The sequence below is a fragment of the Myotis davidii genome, unplaced genomic scaffold, assembly GCF_000327345.1.
Source record: "Myotis davidii unplaced genomic scaffold, ASM32734v1 scaffold386, whole genome shotgun sequence".
Lineage (NCBI taxonomy): Eukaryota > Metazoa > Chordata > Mammalia > Chiroptera > Vespertilionidae > Myotis > Myotis davidii.
In genome coordinates, this window is record NW_006296528.1 from 294,532 (window position 1) to 303,522 (window position 8,991).

Below are 8,991 nucleotides of genomic sequence, written 5' to 3' on the forward strand. Positions count from 1 at the left end.
TGGTCTTGAAATCCTCATCCTGGTAGTCAAAACGATGGCCAAAGACCACAGAGCAGAAGATGCTGGAGACAGAGTGGTGAATGAGGAAGGTGGAGTGAAAGGGTGTGACTGTGTGGAGACCACAGCTAGAGCAATCTCTTCCCAGCACACATCTGACCATATCACTTCCCTGCCCAAAATCATGTCATGGCTCCCCAGTGCCCTCAAGACATAGTTCAAGTTTTTAGTATGAATCAAAGGATCTCACATTGTCTTGTCCCTCCTCATCACTCCAACCTTGCCTCTCACTACCTCCTCCCATTCTATAGGCTCCAAAAACATGGAACCTTTCCCAGTTACTCCAGAAGCACCAAACTCCCTCATCCCTGGATCTTTTACCTTTCTGCACTTCTCTCATCTTCCTAAACTGACTCACTGCTACTCATCCTGAGCTCAAACCTTTCCAGGAAGCCTTCTCTAAACCTCCTCCTTGTCTCGGTCTAGATCAGTGGTTCTCAACATTCCTAATGCCTCGACCCTTTAATACAGTTCCTCATGTTGTGGTGACCCCCAACCATAAAATTATTTTTGTTGCTACTTCATAACTGTAATTTTGCTGCCGTTATGAATCATAATGTAAATGATATGCAGGATGTATTTTCATTGTTACAAATTGAACATAATTAAAGCATAGTGATTAATCACAAAAACAGTATGTAATTATATATGTGTTTTCTGATGGTCTTAGGCGACCCCTGTGAAAGGGTTGTTCGACCCCCGAAGGGGTCACGACCCACAGGTTGAGAACCACTGGTCTAGATGAAGAAACTGAGGCCCAGGGAGGACAGCCACTTGCCATAACTTACATGTGGTAGTGTCAGCTTTTCATCCAGCCGTAGAGGACTCCAGGGCATAGGTTTGAAGCCTCTGTACCAGGAATACTTGAATTGTGGCCCAGGCAACCTTAGCGTTTCAGTGGTCTGTGAACTTGGATGGAAAAAATAATTGCATCTTTTTTACTAATCTCTATTGGAAAGTTAGTCTTTCTGTCAATTATGAAGGCAGGTCACGGTGATGGTGATATCAGTAGTGGTAATCAACTTTGTAACCAATGAAAACCACAGATAATTTCATGGCACATTACAGCTTTAGGTCTCAAAATATGTAGACTCATCACCACTCTCTACAACCATACCACTATCTAATCCCAGGGCTTTTTCATCCTCCCAAAAGATAATCTTTCATCCATTAGGCAGTCACTCCCTATTCTCTCCTCCCCCGTCCCCCTGACATCACCCCACGTACTTTCTGCATCTGTGGATTTGCCTAGTCTGCATATTTAATATAAATAGAATCACAATATGTGACCTTTTATGTCTGGTTTCTTTCATGAATTTAATTTTATGCAGTTGTCCAGGGCAGCATAGTGCATTATAATGTGTAAATGGGCAAAAGAAGATTTGTAGCAAACCTTTCTGTGCACAAACTGGTATGGGGGCGGGGAAGCAATGTTTATTGAGCATATATTATGTCCCACAATATGTATATTCTTTATACACCCTTTATTTATTTATTTATTTTCTTTTTTTAATTTATTGCTTAAAGTATTACAAAGGGTATTACATATGTGTCCATTTTTCCCCCCGCCCTAGACAGTCCCCTAGCCTCCCCTATCCCCCAATGTCTTGTGTCCATTGGTTATGCTTATATGCATGCATACAAGTCCTTTGGTTGATCTCTTACCCCCCTACCTCCTGCCCCCCAACCCTCCCGGGCCTTCCCGTGTAGTTTGACAATCTGTTTGAGGCAGCTCTCCCTCTGTATCTATTACTGCTATGAACATAGCACCCTTTATTTAGGATTTCCACTATTCAGGTTCACAGGACTATCTACAGAAACACTGGGTCCACATGTGGCCGACATGATCAGAGACAATTCACCCCCTTCCTGCAGGCCCAACGGAACATATAGTCTTTGTCTCACAACAAAAACTCTATACATGCAAGTAAAAACAAAACAAAATAAAAACAAAACAAAAAACCAATTAATGACTATCTACAAGGCTAGCTCTTTGTAGAGGCTACAGGTTCTGGAGACTGAAGAAATTCGTACGGGTCATGGGTCACATCTGGCTGCTCACCAACACTGAGGCGAGAAGGGCTTCCCGGGTGGTGCTGATCCCTGTCGGAGGTGTTAGACAGGGAGCTGAGGTTGGACGACGGCCGGGAACCCCTACGCTCTGCTTGCGCCTGATGCAGATCCTGTAGGAGCTTTGTCATCTCGTCCAAGTTTAGATGGCTGTCACTATGGTCCAGCTCCTTCTTCTCTTTCCCCAGAGAGCTGAGCATGGAAATGGCCAAAGAGACATCAGAATACGACTTCATTGATGTAAAATCCAGCACAGAGCCACCATCTCCTAGGGCAGTGATGGCGAACCTTTTGAGCTCGGCGTGTCAGCATTTTGAAAAACCCTAACTTAATTCTGGTGCCATGTCACATATAGAAATTTTTTTGATATTTGCAACCATAATAAAACAAAGACTTATATTTTTGATATTTATTTTATATACTTAACTGCCATTTAACCAAGAAAAATCAACCAAAAAAATGAGTTCGCATGTCACCTCTGACACGCGTGTCATAGGTTTGCCATCACTGTCCTAGGGAGTCCCCAGTCTTTACTTCATCTGGTGGCTTCATCATGACATTTCTCCTCTGCCTCAGCTGAAGAGCATCCGGGAGTGGCCTCTGCCTGTGATCTGGTCCAGAAGGTCGTCTACCATTCTCTTGCTGTATCTCCCAGCATCCTTCACAAATTCCTGCAGGTTCAGTGCACACTGCACACTCGTCTCATCTCCATAGGCAGAATACAAAAGCTCTGTTTCATCTGATTTCAAATCTCCAAATACAGAATTATTATGCATTGGAAGTGCAGTACTGGCACTTGAGAGAAACGTGACTTTGCTCCTTCTCTCATCTTTGGAGCCCAGAGTGGTGACGCTGAAGCCAGGGAGCTGCTTGCTGGAGAGGGAGCTCAGGTCCACCGGGTGGGTCTCCTCCTCGTTGGCATCTGGCTCAGCCGTGTTGACCACGCTGTTGAGCAGACTCCCATTTCTGCTCTTCCTCAGGTAGCCCATCTTGCCACCTGGAGGGAGTCGTTTGATCCTGTCCCGATCCTCATCTGTGCGTGCTCCACCAAGGCCAGCACATGTTCATCTGCTGTGCTGTCAGTCAAGCTGCAATCATTTCCTTTTGGAAACATGCATCAAACATGCAGCTGATGACTTCTCTACTTGGCCTTTTGGATTTCTTAGCAGTTTCTACTTGTACAGATACAACTTCGGTAACTGGTTCTTCAACAGCTGTCTCTTCGCTGCCCAGGAGAGCTGCCTGCTTGCTCATCATCTTAAAGCCTGCGTGAAGGATCTTCTTAGATAACTTGTAGTACACGGTGTCTGGTCTGTTGTATGGCATTGCATCATCACACATCAGTTTGAAATCTGCCTTAAATTCTGTGACTGATTAGCCATGATTTTGTCTTTCATTGTGCCAAAATCCATTGGATGTTTTATTATCATTGAATATCCAGGAGTAATTGCATTCGTGACGGGAAAAGCCAAAAAACCCATGAGGACCTTTTCTCTGGAGCTGGCGGAGGAAATGGTTTAGTTAGTAGTTGCTGAATAGACATGCTCTCATTTTCAGCTGGCTGTGTCCTGCACGCTTGGACTGGCCCATCGGGAGGTGGCTCCACCTCTACCTTCTTCCCAGGATCAAAGCCATCAGCTTCTCCCTCCGTGTCTCAGTGTCCCTTTTCCCGTTTCCATTTCTTCTCTTCCTTTTATTTCCTTCTTTCTTCACTGTCCAGATATTTCTCCTTCTCTGACTTTTTCTTCTTCTTCTTTTCTTTGTGCCTCTCTCGCTTATGGTCTGACCTGTCATCGTAGTACCTGGAATTGTGGCCAGATCCCGAGAGTTCAGTCACTTCACTTCCTCCAACCTTGAGAACCGGCTTGAGGGGCTTCTCCAAAGGTTTGTCTGCATACTCCTCGTAGGAGGAGCACCACTCGGTCTTGTGCTTCTTGCCCATGGTGGTGGCAGGGCAGGGGTGCAGGGCCAAGGGTAGCAGCAAGCGGGGGCTAGAGCATGGATGCTGCCCGGTGGCCCTGGCTCTGTGCCCGCCTCACCCCTGGAGGTTGTGGGTCCGCCTACATATATTAATTGACTGAAATTTCACAGCATCCTTGGGGATGGGGTGGGGGGTGAGCATAATTATTCCCATTTTACAGATGAGCAAAGAGAGGTGCAGAGACTAACTCACCATTCGGTCGTTATGCAGACAGTGCTGGGGCTTGACCCCAAGTCTTCTGCCTCCAGTCCCCAGGCACTTAACCACTGAGTGGTGATGCACTTGGCAGGGAACTTGGATGTGAAGTGACCCAGAGCCCTGCCCTCCCTCCCACACCCCACCAGGCTTCACCATCTTCCTGGTTGGTCCTCTTGGAAATGGTCAGCTCTGGGTGCCCTCTGAAGGTGGCTGCCTGCTCTACCAGAGCCTCATAAAGCACCTCATAGCTGCATAGCAAGACTACCAGGGTTGGGCCAGGCGCACCATGAACAGGTGAACAGTGAGCACCTGCCCATAGTAGGCCTTCACCTGCAGCGACAGGGTGGGTGGCCTTGAGCCACAAGGGATAGTCATGTGTCTGTCTGTCCATCTGTGTGTCTCTTGGCAGGTGGTCACCTCCGTGGCTGGTCCCCCTGGGTCTCGATTTCACCGCTCCCAGTCTCTCTGGGCATTTCTCTCCCTGTTTCTTTTTATTTTATTTTTTAATCCTCACCCTGAGATACGTTTATATTGATTTTGAGAAAGAAAGAGAGATGATATAAAGAGGATAGATAGATAGATAGATAGATAGATAGATAGATAGATAGACAGACAGACAGGGAAACATTGATGTGAGAGAGAAACATGGGTCAGTTGCCTGGTTGCTCTCTTGTATGCAGCCCAACCAGGGGATTGAACCCGTAACCCAGGTATGTACCCTGACCAGGCATTGAATCCACAACCTTTTGGTGTATGGGACAACCATCCAACCACCTGGCAGACAGTTGTTTTCTGCATCTTTTTTGTTTGTTTGTTTCTCTGCCTTTGATCCTGAATGTCTCCATGTCATCATTCCTCCATGTCTCCAAGTCTATTCTTCCCTCTAATTGTGTCTTACAGAGCCCTTCTCCATGGCCTCTGCCTCCTGGTCTCCCCACTTCTGTGTTTCTGTCCCTTTTGATCTCTTGGTCTTAGCCCCTCAATATCCCCCCTCACCCCTCCTTATCCCCTTCACCCCTCACTATCTCCTCAGCATCCACTTCTGTTCTTTGCTGTCTCTCAGGGTGTCTTCATTTTTCTCTGTGTCTCAATTTCTGTTCTTCAGTCTTTGGATTTCTCTGGCCATTTCAGATCCTCTCTTTGCCCTGCCTACCCTTTTGCCTTGCCTTTACTCTCACAGTCGCAGGTATCACAATTGCTCTTTGTGCCTCCTACCCTGATAGTACAGCTTGCCATTCTCCAGTGTGATGATGTGATGATCAAACTACCTCATACTTAGTACACAAGGGTCCTGACCCATCAAAATGGACGTTTGAGTAAAAGAACCAGAAAGGACAAACCAGGTATGATGCCTGAATGTTACCTCACCACGATGTGAATTACTGTATTTACCTGTGTCATTGTCATTGTTGCCTTCCACTAGAATGGCCCTGAACCCGCTGTGACAGCCTTGGTATTTACCTGTCTTATTGACTGCTGTACTTCCAACACCTAGCATAGAGCCTGGCACACAGTAGGTGCCCAAGAAATGTTTGTTGAATTAACAAATGAGTGAACGAATGAATGTTTGCCTGCCATGTCCCTCACCATCACCTTGTCGAGTTTCTCTCTCTTGTTGTCTCGGTCACATCACGAGTCTCTTTCTGGACGTGTCTGTCTCATCCTTGGTTTCTCAGTCTCGGTGTCTCCTTCTGTGGCCACTATGCATTCATCCACTGAGTACTGAATATGTGCCAAGCCCCTTGTGTATTGGGTCTCGTTTCCATCCTTGCAATGACCCTCTAGGGTAGTTATTCACATTTTCCAGATGAGGAAACCTGAGGCTCAATGCTAGGCAGACAACTGCCCAAGTGTCTTTAGCATGGCAAATAAATGCGAAGGTAAGTCTGAGTCAGTCTGATTGTAAAAAGTAGTGCTTTATTCTGCCACATGAGTACTTCCCAGAGTTCACTTTCTCAGAGCCATAGACTGGGAGAAGGTTATGTGAAAAAAAAAAGTTGTAAAATAGGCTGGGACCTGCTGTCAACTCCCTTTCCAGCTGGGTAAGTTACTTACAGAGAACATTAGTATTCTAAATGCCCCAGATGTCCGGCAGGAAATATACCAGTTTGCCTTTGTTTAACCCAGTCTCTTGGTTGCTTATCCTTCCTATATAATAAAAACCCAATATGCAAATTTTCCCCTCAGGTGGTCGTTCAACTGGGAGTTCAACCAGGAGACCGGGAATTCAACTGCTCACTATGACGTGTGCTGACCACCAGGGAGTGATGCAGAACATGGAAGGTGTTGGTGACACGGTGCTGGCAGCAGGCGGCAGTGGAGGTGCTGCCGGCCCCGATGGGCCCTGATGAGAATGGACTGTGGCAGGATGGTGGAGCAGGTGAGGGGGTGGTGCCAGGCCATGGTGGGGTGCCAGGCAGGGCTGTGGGGCTGTGAGGCTGGGGGCAGGTGCTGGGGCTGTGAGTCTTAGGGGCATGAACTGGGGTCCAATCCCCGCAGGCCACCCCGAGGGACCCCACCCATGCACGAATTCATGCACCAGGCCTCTAGTTTATCCATAGAACCCCTTTCCCCAGACTCACTGTCTTCTTCTGCCTTGCATCCTCTCTAACTCATTTTCTTTCTGCCTCCAATTCTCTGCTATCTCTCTATGTGTCTCTGCCTCTCTCTCAGAAAGGCAGCATAGTGAAGTGATTGAAACAGCAAACTCTGGAACTAGACTGTCTGTGTTTGACATCTGATTTTACCTAGACTGCTGTGTGACCTTGAGCAAAGTCTCAACCTCTCTGTTCTTTACTCTTTCCATCTATTAAGTGGGGATGACAACAATACCTCCCTCAAAGGGTGAGGATTAAGTGAGTTACTCTGGGTAAAGCACTTTACACTTCCCAGGGTTGGAATGAGAAACCAAACTGGGTGCCAGATCACATAGCACACCAGGAGCCAGGGATTAGGGTCAGGCAAGTGCACAGTGGCACCGCCCAAGGTCAGGAAAGTCCAGGTTCCAACCGTGAATTCAAGATATCAGGATGTCAGTCTCTTCCTCCTGGGTGGAAGGAGTACATTTTTAGGCTGAGCCTGGTAGCTCTGACTCACTCCCATAGCCTAGATCAGGATCTTTGATGGTGGCAAGTGGTTTGTTTAGTTTTGCAAACAAGATGATGGTTCTCTATTTTAAAGGAGAGAAAAAGAAAGAGGCTGATAGCTAGGCAGATTTATCACATATTGGGCAATTATGGACTGATCCCTGCCAGGAGAGATTGGGGCCTAGTGGACATCAAACAAATTGGACCCAGACTCTGCACTCTGGAACTCAGAGTTAGAGAAAGAGCCAGAGATACCAAGAAAGAGGGAGAGTGTAAGAGAAAGAAAGATGCAGAGAGAGTCAGAAAAAGACACCCACATTGGGACACAGACAAAAAAAGATGAGGAGAGAACCGTCTGGCTCAATCAGAGAGACACAAAGAGTTCAAGAAAAAATTCAGAATGGAACTACTATATGATCCAGCAATTCCACTTCTGGGCATTTTTCTAAAGAAAATGAAAACATAATTTAAAAATATATATTTACCCCTATGTTCATTTCAGCATTATTTACAACTAGAAGCCCAGTGCATGAAATTGTGCGCAGGTAGGGTCCCTAGGCCTAGACTGTTTGCCAGTTCCCAGTCCCACCCCACTGCCCCCACCAGCCACCCGGTTCCCCTCACTGGCCCTCATCCTGCCCCACTGCCGCTGCCAGCCACCTGGTTTCCCTCACCGGCCCCCCACCTCATAGCAACTGGCCGAGTGGTCATTCTGGTCATTACGCTTATGGTTGCTGGCTTTTTATTATATAGGATAGCCAAGATATGGAAGGTGTCCATTGACAGATGAACAGGTAAAGAAGATGTGATACACATATGAATATTTTTAAAAAATATATTTTTATTGATTTCAGAGAGAAAGGGAGAAGGAGAAACATCCTATCCAATAAAAGACAAAAAGGGTAATTAACTGTACCTCTGCTATGCCTCCCATTGGCTAATCAGGGCGATATGAAATTTAACTGCCAACAAAGATGGCAGTTAACTGCCAACAAAGAGCAGCCACACTTTCCGGCACACCGTCCGCTTCTACTGAGCCAGTGCCTCCCGAAGCAGCCTCTTGCACTGCCTATTGTCAATACTTGTTCCTTCCCATTTTTGTTTTGACCCTGAGGGCTGCTGCCCACAGACGGCCACCCTGCACTGTACATAGTTTGGCCCCACAACAGTCAAGTTCAGTGTCTCATCCTAGTTACTAGTGTGATATTAAAGTGTTTTTTCTTTTTTTTAATATATTTTATTGATTTTTTTTTACAGAGAGGAAGGGAGAGGGATAGAGAGTTAGAAACATCGATCAGCTGCCTCCTGCACATCTCCCACTGGGGATGTGCCCGCAACCCAGTTACATGCCCTTGACCGGAATCGAACCCGGGACCCTTCAGTCCGCAGGCCGACGCTCTATCCACTGAGCCAAACCAGTTTCGGCAGTGTTTTTTCTTTAAGCAAAGAAAAAAAAGAGTAGAGCAGAAATAAATAACATAGAGACTAAAAAAAAAAAAAAAATCAATGAAACCAAGAGCTGGTTCTTTGAAAAGATAAATAAGATTGATGAACCATTAAGCAGACTCATCAAGAAACAAAGAGAGAGGACTAAAATAA

At 46.3% G+C, this 8,991-nt stretch overlaps 1 pseudogene; it reads right to left on the reverse strand.

Annotated features, from left to right (window-relative positions):
- Window positions 1-1,938: 1,938 nt before the first annotated feature.
- On the reverse strand, window positions 1,939-4,604 carry LOC102753803 (annotated as a pseudogene).
- Window positions 4,605-8,991: the final 4,387 nt, after the last annotated feature.